This window comes from Carassius gibelio, chromosome B22 (genome assembly GCF_023724105.1).
Source record: "Carassius gibelio isolate Cgi1373 ecotype wild population from Czech Republic chromosome B22, carGib1.2-hapl.c, whole genome shotgun sequence".
In the NCBI taxonomy this organism is placed as follows: Eukaryota; Metazoa; Chordata; class Actinopteri; order Cypriniformes; family Cyprinidae; genus Carassius; species Carassius gibelio.
In genome coordinates, this window is record NC_068417.1 from 43,715,098 (window position 1) to 43,740,491 (window position 25,394).

At 39.4% G+C, this 25,394-nt stretch overlaps 9 non-coding genes across 9 annotated transcripts; all 9 read left to right on the top strand.

The window, feature by feature from the left end:
- Positions 1-1,554: 1,554 nt before the first annotated feature.
- On the top strand, positions 1,555-1,673 carry LOC127999383 (5S ribosomal RNA). Its single transcript, XR_008172203.1, has one exon. It is a non-coding gene; the product is annotated as a 5S ribosomal RNA (ribosomal RNA).
- Positions 1,674-2,177: 504 nt separating this feature from the next.
- LOC127997387 (5S ribosomal RNA) lies at positions 2,178-2,296 on the top strand. The gene has a single exon (XR_008170252.1). It is a non-coding gene; the product is annotated as a 5S ribosomal RNA (ribosomal RNA).
- Positions 2,297-10,414: 8,118 nt separating this feature from the next.
- LOC127997399 (5S ribosomal RNA) lies at positions 10,415-10,533 on the top strand. The gene has a single exon (XR_008170263.1). It is a non-coding gene; the product is annotated as a 5S ribosomal RNA (ribosomal RNA).
- A 5,834-nt stretch (positions 10,534-16,367) lies between these two features.
- Positions 16,368-16,486, top strand: LOC127998371 (5S ribosomal RNA). Its single transcript, XR_008171213.1, has one exon. It is a non-coding gene; the product is annotated as a 5S ribosomal RNA (ribosomal RNA).
- Positions 16,487-16,706: 220 nt separating this feature from the next.
- Positions 16,707-16,825, top strand: LOC127997411 (5S ribosomal RNA). Its single transcript, XR_008170274.1, has one exon. It is a non-coding gene; the product is annotated as a 5S ribosomal RNA (ribosomal RNA).
- A 364-nt stretch (positions 16,826-17,189) lies between these two features.
- On the top strand, positions 17,190-17,308 carry LOC127997422 (5S ribosomal RNA). Its single transcript, XR_008170287.1, has one exon. It is a non-coding gene; the product is annotated as a 5S ribosomal RNA (ribosomal RNA).
- Positions 17,309-23,260: 5,952 nt separating this feature from the next.
- Positions 23,261-23,379, top strand: LOC127998372 (5S ribosomal RNA). Its single transcript, XR_008171214.1, has one exon. It is a non-coding gene; the product is annotated as a 5S ribosomal RNA (ribosomal RNA).
- A 220-nt stretch (positions 23,380-23,599) lies between these two features.
- LOC127997434 (5S ribosomal RNA) lies at positions 23,600-23,718 on the top strand. Its single transcript, XR_008170299.1, has one exon. It is a non-coding gene; the product is annotated as a 5S ribosomal RNA (ribosomal RNA).
- Positions 23,719-24,082: 364 nt separating this feature from the next.
- LOC127994357 (5S ribosomal RNA) lies at positions 24,083-24,201 on the top strand. The gene has a single exon (XR_008167349.1). It is a non-coding gene; the product is annotated as a 5S ribosomal RNA (ribosomal RNA).
- Positions 24,202-25,394: the final 1,193 nt, after the last annotated feature.

A 25,394-nucleotide genomic window follows, 5' to 3' on the forward strand; every position in this document is an offset into this window, starting at 1 on the left:
AATTTTATCTCTAATAGTATCGATTTTAGAAGTAAAGTAGTTCATAAAGTCATTACTGTTGTGGTGTTGGGAAATGTCAACACTTGTTGAGGCTTTATTTTTCGTTAATTTAGCCACTGTATTGAATAAATACCTGGGGTTATGTTTGTTTTCTTCTAAAAGAGAAGAAAAGTAATCAGATCTAGCAAGTTTTAATGCTTTTCTATAGGATATGCTACTTTCCCGCCAAGCAATACGAAATACCTCTAGTTTTGTTTTCCTCCAGCTGCGCTCCATTTTTCGGGCTGCTCTCTTTAGGGTGCGAGTATGCTCATTATACCATGGTGTCAAACTGTTTTCCTTAACCTTCCTTAAGCGTAAAGGAGCAACTGTATTTAAAGTGCTAGAAAAGAGAGAGTCCATAGTTTCTGTTACATCATCAAGTTGTTCTGAGGTTTTGGATATGCTAAGGAATTTGGATACATCAGGAAGATAACTTAAAAAGCAGTCTTTTGTGGTAGAAGTGATGGTTCTTCGATACTTGTAACAAGAAGTAGAATTTACAATTTTGGCTATATGAAGTTTACACAGAACTAAATAATGATCTGAGATATCATCACTTGGCTGAATAATTTCAACACTATCAACATCAATTCCATGTGACAGTATTAAATCTAGAGTATGATTTCGACAATGAGTAGGTCCTGAAACATGTTGTCTAACACCAATAGAGTTCAGAATGTCTATAAATGCTGATCCCAATGCGTCTTTTTCATTATCGACATGGATATTAAAATCACCAACTATTAAGACTTTATCTGCAGCCAGAACTAACTCGGATGTAAAATCACCAAACTCTTTAATAAAGTCTGTATGGTGCCCTGGTGGCCTGTATACAGTAGCCAGTACAAACATAACAGGGGATTTATCATTAACATTGGTTTCTCTGGATAATGTTATATGAAGCACCATTACTTCAAACGAGTTATACTTGAAGCCTGCCCTCTGAGAAATCCTAAAAACGTTGTTATAAATTGAAGCAACTCCTCCCCCTTTGCCTTTTAAACGCGGCTCATGTTTATAACAGTAATCTTGGGGGGTGGACTCATTTAAAATAATGTAATCATCAGGTTTTAGCCAAGTTTCTGTCAAACAGAGCACATCTATATTATGATCAGTTATCATATTATTTACAAAAAGTGTTTTCGTAGAAATGGATCTGATATTCAATAAGCCAATCTTTATCATTTGTTTATCCATATTGCATTTGTTTTTTATTTGTTGAACCTCAATTAAATTGTTAACCTTAACTTGGTTTGGACATTTTTTGTATTTTCTAGTTCGGGGAACAGACACAGTCTCTATAGTGTGATATCTAGGTGAAAGAGTCTCTATGTGCTGAGAATTAACTGACCTCTGTGACGGGAGGCAGCTAGCAGACGGTCGGTTTAGCCAGTCTGTCTGCTTCCTGACCTGGGCCCCAGTTAGTCAAGTATAAACACTAAGACTATTTGCCATATTTCTAGACAGAAGAGAAGCACCACTTCTTCAGCAGCACTCTTTGCAGCAGACTTCGCTTACGGCCATACCAACCTGGCTATGCCCGATCTCGTCTGATCTCGGAAGCTAAGCAGGTTTGGGCCTGGTTAGTACTTGGATGGGAGACCGCCTGGGAATACCAGGTGCTGGAAGCTTTTTGGACATTTTTCACTTAGTATATAATAATTTTGCCAAAAAATAGAGTCAATGCCCGATCTCTGAATATTAGCAGGTTTGGGCCTGCTTAGTACATGGATGGGAGACTGCCTGGGAATACCAGGTGCTGTAAGCTTTTTGGACATTTTTCACTTAGTATATAATAATTTTGCCAAAAAATAGAGTCAATGCCCGATCTCTGAATATTTGCAGGTTTGGGCCTGGTTAGTACATGGATGGGAGACTGCCTGGGAATACCAGGTGCTTTAATCTTTTTGGAAAATTTCACGAATTATATAATAATCTTTCATTAAAAAAAAAAAAAAAAGAGTCAATGCCCGATCTCTGAATCTTAGCAGGTTTAGGTCTGGTTAGTACTTTGATGAGAGACTGCCTAGGAATACCAGGTGCTTTAAGCTTTTGGGTTTTCTTTCCTACTTATATAATGTACTGGCGATAAGATTGGCTGGTCTTTAAATAGCCCTCTCTTTGCAGCAGACTTCGCTTACGGCCATACCAACCTGGCTATGCCCGATCTCGTCTGATCTCGGAAGCTAAGCAGGTTTGGGCCTGGTTAGTACTTGGATGGGAGACCGCCTGGGAATACCAGGTGCTGTAAGCTTTTTGGACATTTTTCACTTAGTATATAATAATTTTGCCAAAAAATAGTGTCAATGCCTGATCTCTGAATATTAGCAGGTTTGGGCCTGCTTAGTACATGGATGGGAGACTGCCTGGGAATACCAGGTGCTTTAATCTTTTTGGAAAATTTCACGAATTATATAATAATCTTTCATAAAAAAAAAAAAAATAAAAAAAAAAAGAGTCAATGCCCGATCTCTGAATCTTAGCAGGTTTAGGTCTGGTTAGTACTTTTATGAGAGACTGCCTAGGAATACCAGGTGCTTTAAGCTTTTGGGTTTTCTTTCCTACTTATATAATGTACTGGCGATAAGATTGGCTGTTCTTTAAATAGCCCTCTCTTCAATCAATCAATCAATCACCTTTATTTATATAGTGCTTTAAACAAAATACATTGCGTCAAAGCACTGAACAACATTCATTTGGAAAACAGTGTCTCAATAATGCAAAATGATAGTTAAAGGCAGTTCATCATTGAATTCAGCTATGTCATCTCTGTTCAGTTGAAATAGTGTCTGTTTTTATTTGCAATCAAGTCAATGATATCGCTGTAGATGAAGTGACCTCAACTAAGCAAGCCAGAGGCGACAGCGGCAAGGAACCGAAACTCCATCGGTGACAGAATGGAGAAAAAAACCTTGGGAGAAACCAGGCTCAGTTGGGGGGTCAGTTCTCCTCTGACCAGAGGAGTTGGACAGTGTTTTCTCTACTTCCTGTTGGCCTTCTGTAGCTAATCATAGCTCTGTGTAGCTGTTTTTATTTTATTTTTTTATTTTTTCTCTATAATCTTTCTTACTATCACTGTCTGTTTGTTTGTTTTTTATATTGTAAAATATAACTTAATTCACACCATATTTCTGATATTATCGATCAATCTTATCAGATTAACTTTGATCGTTCACTCTTCCGTGACTGCAGTACACCTGCAAAGCGTTAGCACTCGTTAGCTTGTCATTAGCGTTTTCTTTTCTCCTCTCCTCTCCTCTCTCACGCTGCAGTTTTCCACAAGTTCATCAAACAACCGCAGTAAGAATATTTCATCAAGCACGGTGAGTAATGGCTTCTCCTACAATTGTTATTTGCACCTCTTGCCACATGTACAGTTTATCTATCTCTGTCGCTGATGAGGGATTCACATGTGATAAATGCAGGGAAATAGTTAGGCTGACAGAGAAGATTTCAGAATTAGAGACACGCATCCAAACTTTACATGAGGACAGTAAGAATGTTAGGGCTCTAGATATGGCTTTGGATGCGTCTAGCTCAGGGATTCCTGTACATTGTCCGGTTCCAGCAGAGCCCCTGCAGCAGGGCAACTGGGTGACGGTGAGGCAGCATAGTCGTGGGTCAAAACACTGCTCTTCTGTTCCGATCAAAACATCAAACAGGTTCTCCCCACTCAGTGATGCACCCACTGAGAAACCTGATGAAAGTGCTCTAGTTATTGGTGATTCTATTGTACGGAACGTGAATATAGAGACACCAGCCACCATAGTCAAATGTTTACCGGGAGCCAGAGCGCCTGACATCTTGGCAAATTTAAAAGTGCTGGATAATGCTAAGCGTAAATACAGTAAGATTGTTATTCATGCCGGCGCTAATGATGTTCGACTTCGCCAGTCGGAGATCACTAAAAATAACTTTAAAGAGGTGTGTGAACTTGCAAGCACGATGTCAGACACTGTAATATGCTCTGGTCCCCTCCCTGCTTACCGTGGTGACGAGATGCATAGCAGATTGTCATCACTCAATGGCTGGATGTCTAAGTGGTGCCCACAGAATAACATAGGTTTCATAGACAATTGGACGAGCTTTTGGGGCAGACCTGACCTGTTTAAAAGAGATGGTCTTCATCCCTCCTGGGGTGGTGCTGCTCTTCTGTCTAGAAATATGGCACATAGTCTTAGTGTTTATACTTGACTAACTGGGGCCCAGGTCAGGAAGCAGACAGACTGGATAAACCGACCGTCTGCTAGCTGCCTCCCGTCACAGAGGTCAGTTAATTCTCAGCACATAGAGACTCTTTCACCTAGATATCACACTATAGAGACTGTGTCTGTTCCCCGAACTAGAAAATACAAAAAACGTCCAAACCAAGTTAAGGTTAACAATTTAATTGAGGTTCAACAAATAAAAAACAAATGCAATATGGATAAACAAATGATAAAGATTGGCTTATTGAATATCAGATCCATTTCTACGAAAACACTTTTTGTAAATAATATGATAACTGATCATAATATAGATGTGCTCTGTTTGACAGAAACTTGGCTAAAACCTGATGATTACATTATTTTAAATGAGTCCACCCCCCAAGATTATTGTTATAAACACGAGCCGCGTCTAAAAGGCAAAGGGGGAGGAGTTGCTTCAATTTATAACAACGTTTACAGGATTTCTCAGAGGGCAGGCTTCAAGTATAACTCGTTTGAAGTAATGGTGCTTCATATAACATTATCCAGAGAAACCAATGTTAATGATAAATCCCCTGTTATGTTTGTACTGGCTACTGTATACAGGCCACCAGGGCACCATACAGACTTTATTAAAGAGTTTGGTGATTTTACATCCGAGTTAGTTCTGGCTGCAGATAAAGTCTTAATAGTTGGTGATTTTAATATCCATGTCGATAATGAAAAAGATGCATTGGGATCAGCATTTATAGACATTCTGAACTCTATTGGTGTTAGACAACATGTTTCAGGACCTACTCATTGTCGAAATCATACTCTAGATTTAATACTGTCACATGGAATTGATGTTGATAGTGTTGAAATTATTCAGCCAAGTGATGATATCTCAGATCATTATTTAGTTCTGTGTAAACTTCATATAGCCAAAATTGTAAATTCTACTTCTTGTTACAAGTATCGAAGAACCATCACTTCTACCACAAAAGACTGCTTTTTAAGTTATCTTCCTGATGTATCCGAATTCCTTAGCATATCCAAAACCTCAGAACAACTTGATGATGTAACAGAAACTATGGACTCTCTCTTTTCTAGCACTTTAAATACAGTTGCTCCTTTACGCTTAAGGAAGGTTAAGGAAAACAGTTTGACACCATGGTATAATGAGCATACTCGCACCCTAAAGAGAGCAGCCCTAAAAATGGAGCGCAGCTGGAGGAAAACAAAACTAGAGGTATTTCGTATTGCTTGGCGGGAAAGTAGCATATCGTATAGAAAAGCATTTAAAACTGCTAGATCTGATTACTTTTCTTCTCTTTTAGAAGAAAACAAACATAACCCCAGGTATTTATTCAATACAGTGGCTAAATTAACGAAAAATAAAGCCTCAACAAGTGTTGACATTTCCCAACACCACAACAGTAATGACTTTATGAACTACTTTACTTCTAAAATCGATACTATTAGAGATAAAATTGCAACCATTCAGCCGTCAGCTACAGTATCACATCAGACAGTGCACTATAGACCCCCTGAGGAACAGTTCCACTCATTCTCTACTATAGGAGAGGAAGAATTGTATAAACTTGTTAAATCATCTAAACCAACAACATGTATGTTAGACCCTATACCATCTAAGCTCCTAAAAGAGGTGCTTCCAGAAGTCATAGGTCCTCTTCTGACTATTATTAATTCCTCATTGTCATTAGGATATGTCCCCAAAACCTTCAAACTGGCTGTTATTAAGCCTCTCATAAAAAAGCCACAACTTGACCCCAGAGAACTTGTTAATTATAGACCAATCTCGAATCTCCCTTTTCTGTCCAAGATACTAGAAAAGGTGGTATCCTCACAATTATATTCCTTCTTAGAGAATAATGGTATATGTGAGGATTTCCAGTCAGGATTTAGACCGTATCATAGTACTGAGACTGCTCTCCTTAGAGTTACAAATGATCTGCTCTTATCATCTGATCGTGGGTGTATCTCTCTATTAGTGTTATTGGATCTTAGTGCTGCGTTTGACACAATTGACCGCAACATTCTTTTGCACAGACTTGAACACTTTGTTGGCATCAGTGCAAGTGCATTAGCATGGTTTAAATCGTACTTATATGACCGCCATCAGTTCGTAGCAGTGAATGAAGATGTATCATATCGATCACAAGTTCAAGACCAGGACAAGACCACAGGAAACGGATGATTCTTCTGCACAATCTGACTTTGCTGCAGCCTGGAATTGAACTACTGGTTTTCGTCTGGTCAGAGGAGAACTGACCCCCCAACTGAGCCTGGTTTCTCCCAAGGTTTTTTTTCTCCATTCTGTCACCGATGGAGTTTCGGTTCCTTGCCGCTGTCGCCTCTGGCTTGCTTAGTTGGGGTCACTTCATCTACAGCGATATCATTGACTTGATTGCAAATAAAAACAGACACTATTTCAACTGAACAGAGATGACATGACTGAATTCAATGATGAACTGCCTTTAACTATCATTTTGCATTATTGAGACACTGTTTTCCAAATGAATGTTGTTCAGTGCTTTGACGCAATGTATTTTGTTTAAAGCACTATATAAATAAAGGTGATTGATTGATTGATTGATTGACCAGACGAAAACCAGTAGTTCAATTCCAGGCTGCAGCAAAGTCAGATTGTGCAGAAGAATCATCTGTTTCCTGTGGTCTTGTCCTGGTGCTCCTCTGAGACAAGGTCTTTACAGGGGATCTGTATCTGGGGCTCTAGTTGTCCTGGTCTCCGCTGTCTTTCAGGGCAGTAGAGGTCCTTTCTAGGTGCTGATCCACCATCTGGTCTGGATACGTACTGGATCCAGGTGACTGCAGTGACCCTCTGATCTGGACACAGACTGGATCTCGTGGCCACGGTGACCTCGGACCAAGAGAGAAACAGACAAATATTAGCGTAGATGCCATTCTTCTAATGATGTAGAAAGTACGGTGTTATGTGAAGTGTTTCCGGTTCCGGTTTACCTAATTAATGCAGCCTAAAAATCCTTTAACGGATTTGGATATTAAAAGCATATTAGTATGTTATGTGTAAGCCAATTTAAAGAGATGGGTCTTTAATCTAGATTTAAACTGCAAGAGTGTGTCTGCCTCCCGAACAATGTTAGGTAGGTTATTCCAGAGTTTAGGCGCCAAATAGGAAAAGGATCTGCCGCCCGCAGTTGATTTTGATATTCTAGGTATTATCCAATTGCCTGAGTTTTGAGAACGTAGCGGACGTAGAGGAGTATAATGTAAAAGGAGCTCATTCAAATACCGAGGTGCTAAACCATTCAGGGCTTTATAAGTAATAAGCAATATTTTAAAATCTATACGATGTTTGATAGGGAGCCAGTGCAGTGTGGACAGGACCGGGCTAATATGGTCATACTTCCTGGTTCTAGTAAGAACTCTTGCTGCTGCATTTTGGACTAGCTGTAGTTTGTTTACCAAGCGTGCAGAACAACCACCCAATAAAGCATTACAATAGTCTAACCTTGAAGTCATAAATGCATGGATTAAAATTTCTGCATTTGACATTGAGAGCATAGGCCGTAATTTAGATATATTTTTGAGATGGAAAAATGCAGTTTTACAAATGCTAGAAACGTGTCTTTCTAAGGAAAGATTGCGATCAAGTAGCACACCTAGGTTCCTAACTGATGACGAAGAATTGACAGAGCAACCATCAAGTCTTAGACCGTGTTCTAGGTTATTACAAGCAGAGTTTTTAGGCCCTATGATTAACACCTCTGTTTTTTCTGAATTTAGCAGTAAGAAATTACTCGTCATCCAATTTTTTTATATCGACTATGCATTCCATTAGTTTTTCAAATTGGTGTGTTTCACCAGGCTGCGAGGAAATATAGAGCTGCGTATCATCAGCATAACAGTGAAAGCTAACACCATGTTTCCTGATGATATCTCCCAAGGGTAACATATAAAGCGTGAAGAGTAGCGGCCCTAGTACTGAGCCTTGAGGTACTCCATACTGCACTTGTGATCGATATGATACATCTTCATTCACTGCTACGAACTGATGGCGGTCATATAAGTACGATTTAAACCATGCTAATGCACTTCCACTGATGCCAAAAAAGTGTTCAAGTCTATGCAAAAGAATGTTGTGGTCAATTGTGTCAAACGCAGCACTAAGATCCAATAAAACTAATAGAGAGATACACCCACGATCAGATGAAAAGAGCAGATCATTTGTAACTCTAAGGAGAGCAGTCTCAGTACTATGATACGGTCTAAATCCTGACTGGAAATCCTCACATATACCATTATTCTCTAAGAAGGAATATAATTGTGAGGATACCACCTTTTCTTGTATCTTGGACAGAAAAGGGAGATTCGAGATTGGTCTATAACTAACAAGTTCTCTGGGGTCAAGTTGTGGCTTTTTTATGAGAGGCTTAATAACAGCCAGTTTGAAGGTTTTGGGGACATATCCTAATGACAATGAGGTATTAATAATAGTCAGAAGAGGACCTATGACTTCTGGAAGCACCTCTTTTAAGAGCTTAGATGGTATAGGGTCTAACATACATGTTGTTGGTTTAAATGATTTAACAAGTTTATACAATTCTTCCTCTCCTATAGTAGAGAATGAGTGGAACTGTTCCTCAGGGGGTCTATAGTGCACTGTCTGATGTGATACGGTAGCTGACGGCTGAATGGTTGCAATTTTATCTCTAATAGTATCGATTTTAGAAGTAAAGTAGTTCATAAAGTCATTACTGTTGTGGAGTTGGGAAATGTCAACACTTGTTGAGGCTTTATTTTTCGTTAATTTAGCCACTGTATTGAATAAATACCTGGGGTTATGTTTGTTTTCTTCTAAAAGAGAAGAAAAGTAATCAGATCTAGCAGGTTTTAATGCTTTTCTATAGGATATGCTACTTTCCCGCCAAGCAATACGAAATACCTCTAGTTTTGTTTTCCTCCAGCTGCGCTCCATTTTTCGGGCTGCTCTCTTTAGGGTGCGAGTATGCTCATTATACCATGGTGTCAAACTGTTTTCCTTAACCTTCCTTAAGCGTAAAGGAGCAACTGTATTTAAAGTGCTAGAAAAGAGAGAGTCCATAGTTTCTGTTACATCATCAAGTTGTTCTGAGGTTTTGGATATGCTAAGGAATTTGGATACATCAGGAAGATAACTTAAAAAGCAGTCTTTTGTGGTAGAAGTGATGGTTCTTCGATACTAAATAATGATCTGAGATATCATCACTTGGCTGAATAATTTCAACACTATCAACATCAATTCCATGTGACAGTATTAAATCTAGAGTATGATTTCGACAATGAGTAGGTCCTGAAACATGTTGTCTAACACCAATAGAGTTCAGAATGTCTATAAATGCTGATCCCAATGCGTCTTTTTCATTATCGACATGGATATTAAAATCAACTATTAAGACTTTATCTGCAGCCAGAACTAACTCGGATGTAAAATCACCAAACTCTTTAATAAAGTCTGTATGGTGCCCTGGTGGCCTGTATACAGTAGCCAGTACAAACATAACAGGGGATTTATCATTAAGATTGGTTTCTCTGGATAATGTTATATGAAGCACCATTACTTCAAACGAGTTATACTTGAAGCCTGCCCTCTGAGAAATCCTAAAAACGTTGTTATAAATTGAAGCAACTCCTCCCCCTTTGCCTTTTAAACGCGGCTCATGTTTATAACAGTAATCTTGGGGGGTGGACTCATTTAAAATAATGTAATCATCAGGTTTTAGCCAAGTTTCTGTCAAACAGAGCACATCTATATTATGATCAGTTATCATATTATTTACAAAAAGTGTTTTCGTAGAAATGGATCTGATATTCAATAAGCCAATCTTTATCATTTGTTTATCCATATTGCATTTGTTTTTTATTTGTTGAACCTCAATTAAATTGTTAACCTTAACTTGGTTTGGACATTTTTTGTATTTTCTAGTTCGGGGAACAGACACAGTCTCTATAGTGTGATATCTAGGTGAAAGAGTCTCTATGTGCTGAGAATTAACTGACCTCTGTGACGGGAGGCAGCTAGCAGACGGTCGGTTTAGCCAGTCTGTCTGCTTCCTGACCTGGGCCCCAGTTAGTCAAGTATAAACACTAAGACTATTTGCCATATTTCTAGACAGAAGAGCAGCACCACTTCTTCAGCAGCACTCTTTGCAGCAGACTTCGCTTACGGCCATACCAACCTGGCTATGCCCGATCTCGTCTGATCTCGGAAGCTAAGCAGGTTTGGGCCTGGTTAGTACTTGGATGGGAGACCGCCTGGGAATACCAGGTGCTGTAAGCTTTTTGGAAAATTTCACGAATTATATAATAATCTTTCATTAAAAAAAAAAAAAAAAAGAGTCAATGCCCGATCTCTGAATCTTAGCAGGTTTAGGTCTGGTTAGTACTTTTATAAGAGACTGCCTAGGAATACCAGGTGCTTTAAGCTTTTGGGTTTTCTTTCCTACTTATATAATGTACTGGCGATAAGATTGGCTGTTCTTTAAATAGCCCTCTCTTCAATCAATCAATCAATCAATCACCTTTATTTATATAGTGCTTTAAACAAAATACATTGCGTCAAAGCACTGAACAACATTCATTTGGAAAACAGTGTCTCAATAATGCAAAATGATAGTTAAAGGCAGTTCATCATTGAATTCAGCTATGTCATCTCTGTTCAGTTGAAATAGTGTCTGTTTTTATTTGCAATCAAGTCAATGATATCGCTGTAGATGAAGTGACCCCAACTAAGCAAGCCAGAGGCGACAGCGGCAAGGAACCGAAACTCCATCGGTGACAGAATGGAGAAAAAAACCTTGGGAGAAACCAGGCTCAGTTGGGGGGTCAGTTCTCCTCTGACCAGACGAAAACCAGTAGTTCAATTCCAGGCTGCAGCAAAGTCAGATTGTGCAGAAGAATCATCTGTTTCCTGTGGTCTTGTCCTGGTGCTCCTCTGAGACAAGGTCTTTACAGGGGATCTGTATCTGGGGCTCTAGTTGTCCTGGTCTCCGCTGTCTTTCAGGGCAGTAGAGGTCCTTTCTAGGTGCTGATCCACCATCTGGTCTGGATACGTACTGGATCCGGGTGACTGCAGTGACCCTCTGATCTGGACACAGACTGGATCTCGTGGCCACGGTGACCTCGGAACAAGAGAGAAACAGACAAATATTAGCGTAGATGCCATTCTTCTAATGATGTAGAAAGTACGGTGTTATGTGAAGTGTTTCCGGTTCCGGTTTACCTAATTAATGCAGCCTAAAAATCCTTTAACGGATTTGGATATTAAAAGCATATTAGTATGTTATGTGTAAGCCAATTTAAAGAGATGGGTCTTTAATCTAGATTTAAACTGCAAGAGTGTGTCTGCCTCCCGAACAATGTTAGGTAGGTTTATTCCAGAGTTTAGGCGCCAAATAGGAAAAGGATCTGCCGCCCGCAGTTGATTTTGATATTCTAGGTATTATCAAATTGCCTGAGTTTTGAGAACGTAGCGGACGTAGAGGAGTATGATGTAAAAGGAGCTCATTCAAATACCGAGGTGCTAAACCATTCAGGGCTTTATAAGTAATAAGCAATATTTTAAAATCTATACGATGTTTGATAGGGAGCCAGTGCAGTGTGGACAGGACCGGGCTAATATGGTCATACTTCCTGGTTCTAGTAAGAACTCTTGCTGCTGCATTTTGGACTAGCTGTAGTTTGTTTACCAAGCGTGCAGAACAACCACCCAATAAAGCATTACAATAGTCTAACCTTGAAGTCATAAATGCATGGATTAAAATTTCTGCATTTGACATTGAGAGCATAGGCCGTAATTTAGATATATTTTTGAGATGGAAAAATGCAGTTTTACAAATGCTAGAAACGTGTCTTTCTAAGGAAAGATTGCGATCAAGTAGCACACCTAGGTTCCTAACTGATGACGAAGAATTGACAGAGCAACCATCAAGTCTTAGACAGTGTTCTAGGTTATTACAAGCAGAGTTTTTAGGCCCTATGATTAACACCTCTGTTTTTTCTGAATTTAGCAGTAAGAAATTACTCGTCATCCAATTTTTTATATCGACTATGCATTCCATTAGTTTTTCAAATTGGTGTGTTTCACTAGGCTGCGAGGAAATATAGAGCTGCGTATCATCAGCATAACAGTGAAAGCTAACACCATGTTTCCTGATGATATCTCCCAAGGGTAACATATAAAGCGTGAAGAGTAGCGGCCCTAGTACTGAGCCTTGAGGTACTCCATACTGCACTTGTGATCGATATGATACATCTTCATTCACTGCTACGAACTGATGGCGGTCATATAAGTACGATTTAAACCATGCTAATGCACTTCCACTGATGCCAACAAAGTGTTCAAGTCTATGCAAAAGAATGTTGTGGTCAATTGTGTCAAACGCAGCACTAAGATCCAATAAAACTAATAGAGAGATACACCCACGATCAGATGAAAAGAGCAGATCATTTGTAACTCTAAGGAGAGCAGTCTCAGTACTATGATACGGTCTAAATCCTGACTGGAAATCCTCACATATACAGTATTGTTCAAAATAATAGCAGTACAATGTGACAAACCAGAATAATCAAGGTTTTTTTGTATATTTTTTATTGCTACGTGGCAAACAAGTTACCAGTAGGTTCAGTAGATTCTCAGAAAACAAATGAGACCCAGCATTCATGATATGCACGCTCTTAAGGCTGTGCAATTGGGCAATTAGTTGAATTAGTCGAAAGGGGTGTGTTCAAAAAAATAGCAGTGTGGCATTCAATCACTGAGGTCATCAATTTTGTGAAGAAACAGGTGTGAATCAGGTGGCCCCTATTTAAGGATGAAGCCAACACTTGTTGAACATGCATTTGAAAGCTGAGGAAAATGGGTCGTTCAAGACATTGTTCAGAAGAACAGCGTACTTTGATTAAAAAGTTGATTAGAGAGGGGAAAACCTATAAAGAGGTGCAAAAAATGATGGGCTGTTCAGCTAAAATGATCTCCAAAGCCTTAAAATGGAGAGCAAAACCAGAGAGACGTGGAAGAAAATGGAAGACAACCATCAAAATGGATAGAAGAATAACCAGAATGGCAAAGGCTCAGCCAATGATCACCTCCAGGATGATCAAAGACAGTCTGGAGTTACCTGTAAGTACTGTGACAGTTAGAAGACGTCTGTGTGAAGCTAATCTATTTTCAAGAATCCCCCGCAAAGTCCCTCTGTTAAAAAAAAGGCATGTGCAGAAGAGGTTACAATTTGCCAAAGAACACATCAACTGGCCTAAAGAGAAATGGAGGAACATTTTGTAGACTGATGAGAGTAAAATTGTTCTTTTTGGGTCCAAGGGCCACAGGCAGTTTGTGAGACGACCCCCAAACTCTGAATTCAAGCCACAGTACACAGTGAAGACAGTGAAGCATGGAGGTGCAAGCATCATGATATGGGCATGTTTCTCCTACTATGGTGTTGGGCCTATTTATCGCATACCAGGGATCATGGATCAGTTTGCATATGTTAAAATACTTGAAGAGGTCATGTTGCCCTATGCTGAAGAGGACATGCCCTTGAAATGGTTGTTTCAACAAGACAGTGACCCAAAACACACTAGTAAACGGGCAAAGTCTTGGTTCCAAACCAACAAAATTAATGTTATGGAGTGGCCAGCCCAATCTCCAGACCTTAATCCAATTGAGAACTAGTGGGGTGATATCAAAAATGCTGTTTCTGAAGCAAAACCAAGAAATGTGAATGAATTGTGGAATGTTGTTAAAGAATCATGGAGTGAAATAACAGCTGAGAGGTGCCACAAGTTGGTTGACTCCATGCCACACAGATGACAAGCAGTTTTAAAAAACTGTGGTCATACAACTAAATATTAGTTTAGTGATTCACAGGATTGCTAAATCCCAGAAAAAAAAAAAATGTTTGTACAAAATAGTTTTGAGTTTGTACAGTCAAAGGTAGACACTTCTATTTTTTTGAACACACCCCTTTCAACTAATTGCCCAATTGCACAGCCTTAAGAGTGTGCATATCATGAATGCTGGGTCTCATTTGTTTTCTGAGAATCTACTGAACCTACTGGTAACTTGTTTGCCACGTAGCAATAAAGAAAATATACTAAAAACCTTGATTATTCTGGTTAGTCACATTGTACTGCTATTATTTTGAACAATACTGTACCATTATTCTCTAAGAAGGAATATAATTGTGAGGATACCACCTTTTCTAGTATCTTGGACAGAAAAGGGAGATTCGAGATTGGTCTATAACTAACAAGTTCTCTGGGGTCAAGTTGTGGCTTTTTTATGAGAGGCTTAATAACAGCCAGTTTGAAGGTTTTGGGGACATATCCTAATGACAATGAGGAATTAATAATAGTCAGAAGAGGACCTATGACTTCTGGAAGCACCTCTTTTAAGAGCTTAGATGGTATAGGGTCTAACATACATGTTGTTGGTTTAAATGATTTAACAAGTTTATACAATTCTTCCTCTCCTATAGTAGAGAATGAGTGGAACTGTTCCTCAGGGGGTCTATAGTGCACTGTCTGATGTGATACGGTAGCTGACGGCTAAATGGTTGCAATTTTATCTCTAATAGTATCGATTTTAGAAGTAAAGTAGTTCATAAAGTCATTACTGTTGTGGAGTTGGGAAATGTCAACACTTGTTGAGGCTTTATTTTTCGTTAATTTAGCCACTGTATTGAATAAATACCTGGGGTTATGTTTGTTTTCTTCTAAAAGAGAAGAAAAGTAATCAGATCTAGCAGGTTTTAATGCTTTTCTATAGGATATGCTACTTTCCCGCCAAGCAATACGAAATACCTCTAGTTTTGTTTTCCTCCAGCTGCGCTCCATTTTTCGGGCTGCTCTCTTTAGGGTGCGAGTATGCTCATTATACCATGGTGTCAAACTGTTTTCCTTAACCTTCCTTAAGCGTAAAGGAGCAACTGTATTTAAAGTGCTAGAAAAGAGAGAGTCCATAGTTTCTGTTACATCATCAAGTTGTTCTGAGGTTTTGGATATGCTAAGGAATTTGGATACATCAGGAAGATAACTTAAAAAGCAGTCTTTTGTGGTAGAAGTGATGGTTCTTCGATACTTGTAACAAGAAGTAGAATTTACAATTTTGGCTATATGAAGTTTACACAGAACTAAATAATGATCTGAGATATCATCACTTGGCTGAATAATTTCAACACTATCAACATCAATTCCATGTGACAGTATTAAATCTAGAGTATGATTTCGACAATGAGTAGGTCCTGAAACATGTTGTCTAACACCAATAGAGTTCAGAATGTCTATAAATGCTGATCCCAATGCGTCTTTTTCATTATCGACATGGATATTAAAATCACCAACTATTAAGACTTTATCTGCAGCCAGAACTAACTCGGATGTAAAATCACCAAACTCTTTAATAAAGTCTGTATGGTGCCCTGGTGGCCTGTATACAGTAGCCAGTACAAACATAACAGGGGATTTATCATTAACATTGGTTTCTCTGGATAATGTTATATGAAGCACCATTTCTTCAAACGAGTTATACTTGAAGCCTGCCCTCTGAGAAATCCTAAAAACGTTGTTATAAATTGAAGCAACTCCTCCCCCTTTGCCTTTTAAACGCGGCTCATGTTTATAACAGTAATCTTGGGGGGTGGACTCATTTAAAATAATGTAATCATCAGGTTTTAGCCAAGTTTCTGTCAAACAGAGCACATCTATATTATGATCAGTTATCATATTATTTACAAAAAGTGTTTTCGTAGAAATGGATCTGATATTCAATAAGCCAATCTTTATCATTTGTTTATCCATATTGCATTTGTTTTTTATTTGTTGAACCTCAATTAAATTGTTAACCTTAACTTGGTTTGGACATTTTTTGTATTTTCTAGTTCGGGGAACAGACACAGTCTCTATAGTGTGATATCTAGGTGAAAGAGTCTCTATGTGCTGAGAATTAACTGACCTCTGTGACGGGAGGCAGCTAGCAGACGGTCGGTTTAGCCAGTCTGTCTGCTTCCTGACCTGGGCCCCAGTTAGTCAAGAATAAACACTAAGACTATTTGCCATATTTCTAGACAGAAGAGCAGCACCACTTCTTCAGCAGCACTCTTTGCAGCAGACTTCGCTTACGGCCATACCAACCTGTCTATGCCCGATCTCGTCTGATCTCGGAAGCTAAGCAGGTTTGGGCCTGGTTAGTACTTGGATGGGAGACTGCCTGGGAATACCAGGTGCTGTAAGCTTTTGGACATTTTTCACTTAGTATATAATAATTTTGCCAAAAAATAAAGTCAATGCCCGATCTCTGAATCTTAGCAGGTTTAGGTCTGGTTAGTACTTTGAAGAGAGACTGCCTAGGAATACCAGGTGCTTTAAGCTTTTGGTTTTTTTTTCCTACTTATATAATGTACTGGCGATAAGATTGGCTGGTCTTTAAATAGCCGTCTCTTTGCATCAGACTTCGCTTACGGCCATACCAACCTGGCTATGCCCGATCTCGTCTGATCTCGGAAGCTAAGCAGGTTTGGGCCTGGTTAGTACTTGGATGGGAGACCGCCTGGGAATACCAGGTGCTGTAAGCTTTTTGGACATTTTTCACTTAGTATATAATAATTTTGCCAAAAAATAGAGTCAATGCCCGATCTCTGAATATTAGCAGGTTTGGGCCTGCTTAGTACGTGGATGGGAGACTGCCTGGGAATACCAGGTGCTTTAATCTTTTTGGAAAATTTCACGAATTATATAATAATCTTTCATTAAAAAAAAAAAAAGAGTCAATGCCCGATCTCTGAATCTTAGCAGGTTTAGGTCTGGTTAGTACTTTTATGAGAGACTGCCTAGGAATACCAGGTGCTTTAAGCTTTTGGGGTTTCTTTCCTACTTATATAATGTACTGGCAATAAGATTGGCTGGTCTTTAAATAGCCCTCTCTTTGCAGCAGACTTCGCTTACGGCCATACCAACCTGGCTATGCCCGATCTCGTCTGATCTCGGAAGCTAAGCAGGTTTGGGCCTGGTTAGTACTTGGATGGGAGACCGCCTGGGAATACCAGGTGCTGTAAGCTTTTTGGACATTTTTCACTTAGTATATAATAATTTTGCCAAAAAATAGAGTCAATGCCCGATCTCTGAATATTAGCAGGTTTGGGCCTGGTTAGTACATGGATGGGAGACTGCCTGGGAATACCAGGTGCTGTAAGCTTTTTGGACATTTTTCACTTAGTATATAATAATTTTGCCAAAAAATAGAGTCAATGCCCGATCTCTGAATATTTGCAGGTTTGGGCCTGGTTAGTACATGGATGGGAGACTGCCTGGGAATACCAGGTGCTTTAAGCTTTTGGGTTTTCTTTCCTACTTATATAATGTACTGGCGATAAGATTGGCTGTTCTTTAAATAGCCCTCTCTTCAATCAATCAATCACCTTTATTTATATAGTGCTTTAAACAAAATACATTGCGTCAAAGCACTGAACAACATTCATTTGGAAAACAGTGTCTCAATAATGCAAAATGATAGTTAAAGGCAGTTCATCATTGAATTCAGCTATGTCATCTCTGTTCAGTTGAAATAGTGTCTGTTTTTATTTGCAATCAAGTCAATGATATCGCTGTAGATGAAGTGACCCCAACTAAGCAAGCCAGAGGCGACAGCGGCAAGGAACCGAAACTCCATCGGTGACAGAATGGAGAAAAAAACCTTGGGAGAAACCAGGCTCAGTCGGGGGGTCAGTTCTCCTCTGACCAGACGAAAACCAGTAGTTCAATTCCAGGCTGCAGCAAAGTCAGATTGTGCAGAAGAATCATCTGTTTCCTGTGGTCTTGTCCTGGTGCTCCTCTGAGACAAGGTCTTTACAGGGGATCTGTATCTGGGGCTCTAGTTGTCCTGGTCTCCGCTGTCTTTCAGGGCAGTAGAGGTCCTTTCTAGGTGCTGATCCACCATCTGGTCTGGATACGTACTGGATCCGGGTGACTGCAGTGACCCTCTGATCTGGACACAGACTGGATCTCGTGGCCACGGTGACCTCGGAACAAGAGAGAAACAGACAAATATTAGCGTAGATGCCATTCTTCTAATGATGTAGAAAGTACGGTGTTATGTGAAGTGTTTCCGGTTCCGGTTTACCTAATTAATGCAGCCTAAAAATCCTTTAACGGATTTGGATATTAAAAGCATATTAGTATGTTATGTGTAAGCCAATTTAAAGAGATGGGTCTTTAATCTAGATTTAAACTGCAAGAGTGTGTCTGCCTCCCGAACAATGTTAGGTAGGTTTATTCCAGAGTTTAGGCGCCAAATAGGAAAAGGATCTGCCGCCCGCAGTTGATTTTGATATTCTAGGTATTATCAAATTGCCTGAGTTTTGAGAACGTAGCGGACGTAGAGGAGTATAATGTAAAAGGAGCTCATTCAAATACCGAGGTGCTAAACCATTCAGGGCTTTATAAGTAATAAGCAATATTTTAAAATCTATACGATGTTTGATAGGGAGCCAGTGCAGTGTGGACAGGACCGGGCTAATATGGTCATACTTCCTGGTTCTAGTAAGAACTCTTGCTGCTGCATTTTGGACTAGCTGTAGTTTGTTTACCAAGCGTGCAGAACAACCACCCAATAAAGCATTACAATAGTCTAACCTTGAAGTCATAAATGCATGGATTAAAATTTCTGCATTTGACATTGAGAGCATAGGCCGTAATTTAGATATATTTTTGAGATGGAAAAATGCAGTTTTACAAATGCTAGAAACGTGTCTTTCTAAGGAAAGATTGCGATCAAGTAGCACACCTAGGTTCCTAACTGATGACGAAGAATTGACAGAGCAACCATCAAGTCTTAGACAGTGTTCTAGGTTATTACAAGCAGAGTTTTTAGGCCCTATGATTAACACCTCTGTTTTTTCTGAATTTAGCAGTAAGAAATTACTCGTCATCCAATTTTTTATATCGACTATGCATTCCATTAGTTTTTCAAATTGGTGTGTTTCACTAGGCTGCGAGGAAATATAGAGCTGCGTATCATCAGCATAACAGTGAAAGCTAACACCATGTTTCCTGATGATATCTCCCAAGGGTAACATATAAAGCGTGAAGAGTAGCGGCCCTAGTACTGAGCCTTGAGGTACTCCATACTGCACTTGTGATCGATATGATACATCTTCATTCACTGCTACGAACTGATGGCGGTCATATAAGTACGATTTAAACCATGCTAATGCACTTCCACTGATGCCAACAAAGTGTTCAAGTCTATGCAAAAGAATGTTGTGGTCAATTGTGTCAAACGCAGCACTAAGATCCAATAAAACTAATAGAGAGATACACCCACGATCAGATGAAAAGAGCAGATCATTTGTAACTCTAAGGAGAGCAGTCTCAGTACTATGATACGGTCTAAATCCTGACTGGAAATCCTCACATATACAGTATTGTTCAAAATAATAGCAGTACAATGTGACAAACCAGAATAATCAAGGTTTTTTTGTATATTTTTTATTGCTACGTGGCAAACAAGTTACCAGTAGGTTCAGTAGATTCTCAGAAAACAAATGAGACCCAGCATTCATGATATGCACGCTCTTAAGGCTGTGCAATTGGGCAATTAGTTGAATTAGTCGAAAGGGGTGTGTTCAAAAAAATAGCAGTGTGGCATTCAATCACTGAGGTCATCAATTTTGTGAAGAAACAGGTGTGAATCAGTTGGCCCCTATTTAAGGATGAAGCCAACACTTGTTGAACATGCATTTGAAAGCTGAGGAAAATGGGTCGTTCAAGACATTGTTCAGAAGAACAGCGTACTTTGATTAAAAAGTTGATTAGAGAGGGGAAAACCTATAAAGAGGTGCAAAAAATGATGGGCTGTTCAGCTAAAATGATCTCCAAAGCCTTAAAATGGAGAGCAAAACCAGAGAGACGTGGAAGAAAATGGAAGACAACCATCAAAATGGATAGAAGAATAACCAGAATGGCAAAGGCTCAGCCAATGATCACCTCCAGGATGATCAAAGACAGTCTGGAGTTACCTGTAAGTACTGTGACAGTTAGAAGACGTCTGTGTGAAGCTAATCTATTTTCAAGAATCCCCCGCAAAGTCCCTCTGTTAAAAAAAAGGCATGTGCAGAAGAGGTTACAATTTGCCAAAGAACACATCAACTGGCCTAAAGAGAAATGGAGGAACATTTTGTAGACTGATGAGAGTAAAATTGTTCTTTTTGGGTCCAAGGGCCACAGGCAGTTTGTGAGACGACCCCCAAACTCTGAATTCAAGCCACAGTACACAGTGAAGACAGTGAAGCATGGAGGTGCAAGCATCATGATATGGGCATGTTTCTCCTACTATGGTGTTGGGCCTATTTATCGCATACCAGGGATCATGGATCAGTTTGCATATGTTAAAATACTTGAAGAGGTCATGTTGCCCTATGCTGAAGAGGACATGCCCTTGAAATGGTTGTTTCAACAAGACAGTGACCCAAAACACACTAGTAAACGGGCAAAGTCTTGGTTCCAAACCAACAAAATTAATGTTATGGAGTGGCCAGCCCAATCTCCAGACCTTAATCCAATTGAGAACTAGTGGGGTGATATCAAAAATGCTGTTTCTGAAGCAAAACCAAGAAATGTGAATGAATTGTGGAATGTTGTTAAAGAATCATGGAGTGAAATAACAGCTGAGAGGTGCCACAAGTTGGTTGACTCCATGCCACACAGATGTCAAGCAGTTTTAAAAAACTGTGGTCATACAACTAAATATTAGTTTAGTGATTCACAGGATTGCTAAATCCCAGAAAAAAAAAAATGTTTGTACAAAATAGTTTTGAGTTTGTACAGTCAAAGGTAGACACTTCTATTTTTTTGAACACACCCCTTTCAACTAATTGCCCAATTGCACAGCCTTAAGAGTGTGCATATCATGAATGCTGGGTCTCATTTGTTTTCTGAGAATCTACTGAACCTACTGGTAACTTGTTTGCCACGTAGCAATAAAGAAAATATACTAAAAACCTTGATTATTCTGGTTAGTCACATTGTACTGCTATTATTTTGAACAATACTGTACCATTATTCTCTAAGAAGGAATATAATTGTGAGGATACCACCTTTTCTAGTATCTTGGACAGAAAAGGGAGATTCGAGATTGGTCTATAACTAACAAGTTCTCTGGGGTCAAGTTGTGGCTTTTTTATGAGAGGCTTAATAACAGCCAGTTTGAAGGTTTTGGGGACATATCCTAATGACAATGAGGAATTAATAATAGTCAGAAGAGGACCTATGACTTCTGGAAGCACCTCTTTTAAGAGCTTAGATGGTATAGGGTCTAACATACATGTTGTTGGTTTAAATGATTTAACAAGTTTATACAATTCTTCCTCTCCTATAGTAGAGAATGAGTGGAACTGTTCCTCAGGGGGTCTATAGTGCACTGTCTGATGTGATACGGTAGCTGACGGCTAAATGGTTGCAATTTTATCTCTAATAGTATCGATTTTAGAAGTAAAGTAGTTCATAAAGTCATTACTGTTGTGGAGTTGGGAAATGTCAACACTTGTTGAGGCTTTATTTTTCGTTAATTTAGCCACTGTATTGAATAAATACCTGGGGTTATGTTTGTTTTCTTCTAAAAGAGAAGAAAAGTAATCAGATCTAGCAGGTTTTAATGCTTTTCTATAGGATATGCTACTTTCCCGCCAAGCAATACGAAATACCTCTAGTTTTGTTTTCCTCCAGCTGCGCTCCATTTTTCGGGCTGCTCTCTTTAGGGTGCGAGTATGCTCATTATACCATGGTGTCAAACTGTTTTCCTTAACCTTCCTTAAGCGTAAAGGAGCAACTGTATTTAAAGTGCTAGAAAAGAGAGAGTCCATAGTTTCTGTTACATCATCAAGTTGTTCTGAGGTTTTGGATATGCTAAGGAATTTGGATACATCAGGAAGATAACTTAAAAAGCAGTCTTTTGTGGCAGAAGTGATGGTTCTTCGATACTTGTAACAAGAAGTAGAATTTACAATTTTGGCTATATGAAGTTTACACAGAACTAAATAATGATCTGAGATATCATCACTTGGCTGAATAATTTCAACACTATCAACATCAATTCCATGTGACAGTATTAAATCTAGAGTATGATTTCGACAATGAGTAGGTCCTGAAACATGTTGTCTAACACCAATAGAGTTCAGAATGTCTATAAATGCTGATCCCAATGCGTCTTTTTCATTATCGACATGGATATTAAAATCACCAACTATTAAGACTTTATCTGCAGCCAGAACTAACTCGGATGTAAAATCACCAAACTCTTTAATAAAGTCTGTATGGTGCCCTGGTGGCCTGTATACAGTAGCCAGTACAAACATAACAGGGGATTTATCATTAACATTGGTTTCTCTGGATAATGTTATATGAAGCACCATTACTTCAAACGAGTTATACTTGAAGCCTGCCCTCTGAGAAATCCTAAAAACGTTGTTATAAATTGAAGCAACTCCTCCCCCTTTGCCTTTTAAACGCGGCTCATGTTTATAACAGTAATCTTGGGGGGTGGACTCATTTAAAATAATGTAATCATCAGGTTTTAGCCAAGTTTCTGTCAAACAGAGCACATCTATATTATGATCAGTTATCATATTATTTACAAAAAGTGTTTTCGTAGAAATGGATCTGATATTCAATAAGCCAATCTTTATCATTTGTTTATCCATATTGCATTTGTTTTTTATTTGTTGAACCTCAATTAAATTGTTAACCTTAACTTGGTTTGGACATTTTTTGTATTTTCTAGTTCGGGGAACAGACACAGTCTCTATAGTGTGATATCTAGGTGAAAGAGTCTCTATGTGCTGAGAATTAACTGACCTCTGTGACGGGAGGCAGCTAGCAGACGGTCGGTTTAGCCAGTCTGTCTGCTTCCTGACCTGGGCCCCAGTTAGTCAAGAATAAACACTAAGACTATTTGCCATATTTCTAGACAGAAGAGCAGTACCACTTCTTCAGCAGCACTCTTTGCAGCAGACTTCGCTTACGGCCATACCAACCTGTCTATGCCCGATCTCGTCTGATCTCGGAAGCTAAGCAGGTTTGGGCCTGGTTAGTACTTGGATGGGAGACTGCCTGGGAATACCAGGTGCTGTAAGCTTTTGGACATTTTTCACTTAGTATATAATAATTTTGCCAAAAAATAAAGTCAATGCCCGATCTCTGAATCTTAGCAGGTTTAGGTCTGGTTAGTACTTTGAAGAGAGACTGCCTAGGAATACCAGGTGCTTTAAGCTTTTGGGTTTTCTTTCCTACTTATATAATGTACTGGCGATAAGATTGGCTGGTCTTTAAATAGCCGTCTCTTTGCAGCAGACTTTGCTTACGGCCATACCAACCTGGCTATGCCCGATCTCGTCTGATCTCGGAAGCTAAGCAGGTTTGGGCCTGGTTAGTACTTGGATGGGAGACCGCCTGGGAATACCAGGTGCTGTAAGCTTTTTGGACATTTTTCACTTAGTATATAATAATTTTGCCAAAAAATAGAGTCAATGCCCGATCTCTGAATATTAGCAGGTTTGGGCCTGCTTAGTACATGGATGGGAGACTGCCTGGGAATACCAGGTGCTTTAATCTTTTTGGAAAATTTCACGAATTATATAATAATCTTTCATTAAAAAAAAAAAAAGAGTCAATGCCCGATCTCTGAATCTTAGCAGGTTTAGGTCTGGTTAGTACTTTTATGAGAGACTGCCTAGGAATACCAGGTGCTTTAAGCTTTTGGGGTTTCTTTCCTACTTATATAATGTACTGGCAATAAGATTGGCTGGTCTTTAAATAGCCCTCTCTTTGCAGCAGACTTCGCTTACGGCCATACCAACCTGGCTATGCCCGATCTCGTCTGACCTCGGAAGCTAAGCAGGTTTGGGCCTGGTTAGTACTTGGATGGGAGACCGCCTGGGAATACCAGGTGCTGTAAGCTTTTTGGACATTTTTCACTTAGTATATAATAATTTTGCCAAAAAATAGAGTCAATGCCCGATCTCTGAATATTAGCAGGTTTGGGCCTGGTTAGTACATGGATGGGAGACTGCCTGGGAATACCAGGTGCTGTAAGCTTTTTGGACATTTTTCACTTAGTATATAATAATTTTGCCCAAAAATAGAGTCAATGCCCGATCTCTGAATATTTGCAGGTTTGGGCCTGGTTAGTACATGGATGGGAGACTGCCTGGGAATACCAGGTGCTTTAAGCTTTTGGGTTTTCTTTCCTACTTATATAATGTACTGGCGATAAGATTGGCTGTTCTTTAAATAGCCCTCTCTTCAATCAATCAATCACCTTTATTTATATAGTGCTTTAAACAAAATACATTGCGTCAAAGCACTGAACAACATTCATTTGGAAAACAGTGTCTCAATAATGCAAAATGATAGTTAAAGGCAGTTCATCATTGAATTCAGCTATGTCATCTCTGTTCAGTTGAAATAGTGTCTGTTTTTATTTGCAATCAAGTCAATGATATCGCTGTAGATGAAGTGACCCCAACTAAGCAAGCCAGAGGCGACAGCGGCAAGGAACCGAAACTCCATCGGTGACAGAATGGAGAAAAAAACCTTGGGAGAAACCAGGCTCAGTCGGGGGGTCAGTTCTCCTCTGACCAGACGAAAACCAGTAGTTCAATTCCAGGCTGCAGCAAAGTCAGATTGTGCAGAAGAATCATCTGTTTCCTGTGGTCTTGTCCTGGTGCTCCTCTGAGACAAGGTCTTTACAGGGGATCTGTATCTGGGGCTCTAGTTGTCCTGGTCTCCGCTGTCTTTCAGGGCAGTAGAGGTCCTTTCTAGGTGCTGATCCACCATCTGGTCTGGATACGTACTGGATCCGGGTGACTGCAGTGACCCTCTGATCTGGACACAGACTGGATCTCGTGGCCACGGTGACCTCGGAACAAGAGAGAAACAGACAAATATTAGCGTAGATGCCATTCTTCTAATGATGTAGAAAGTACGGTGTTATGTGAAGTGTTTCCGGTTCCGGTTTACCTAATTAATGCAGCCTAAAAATCCTTTAACAGATTTGGATATTAAAAGCATATTAGTATGTTATGTGTATGCCAGGTTAAAGAGATGGGTCTTTAATCTAGATTTAAACTGCAAGAGTGTGTCTGCCTCCCG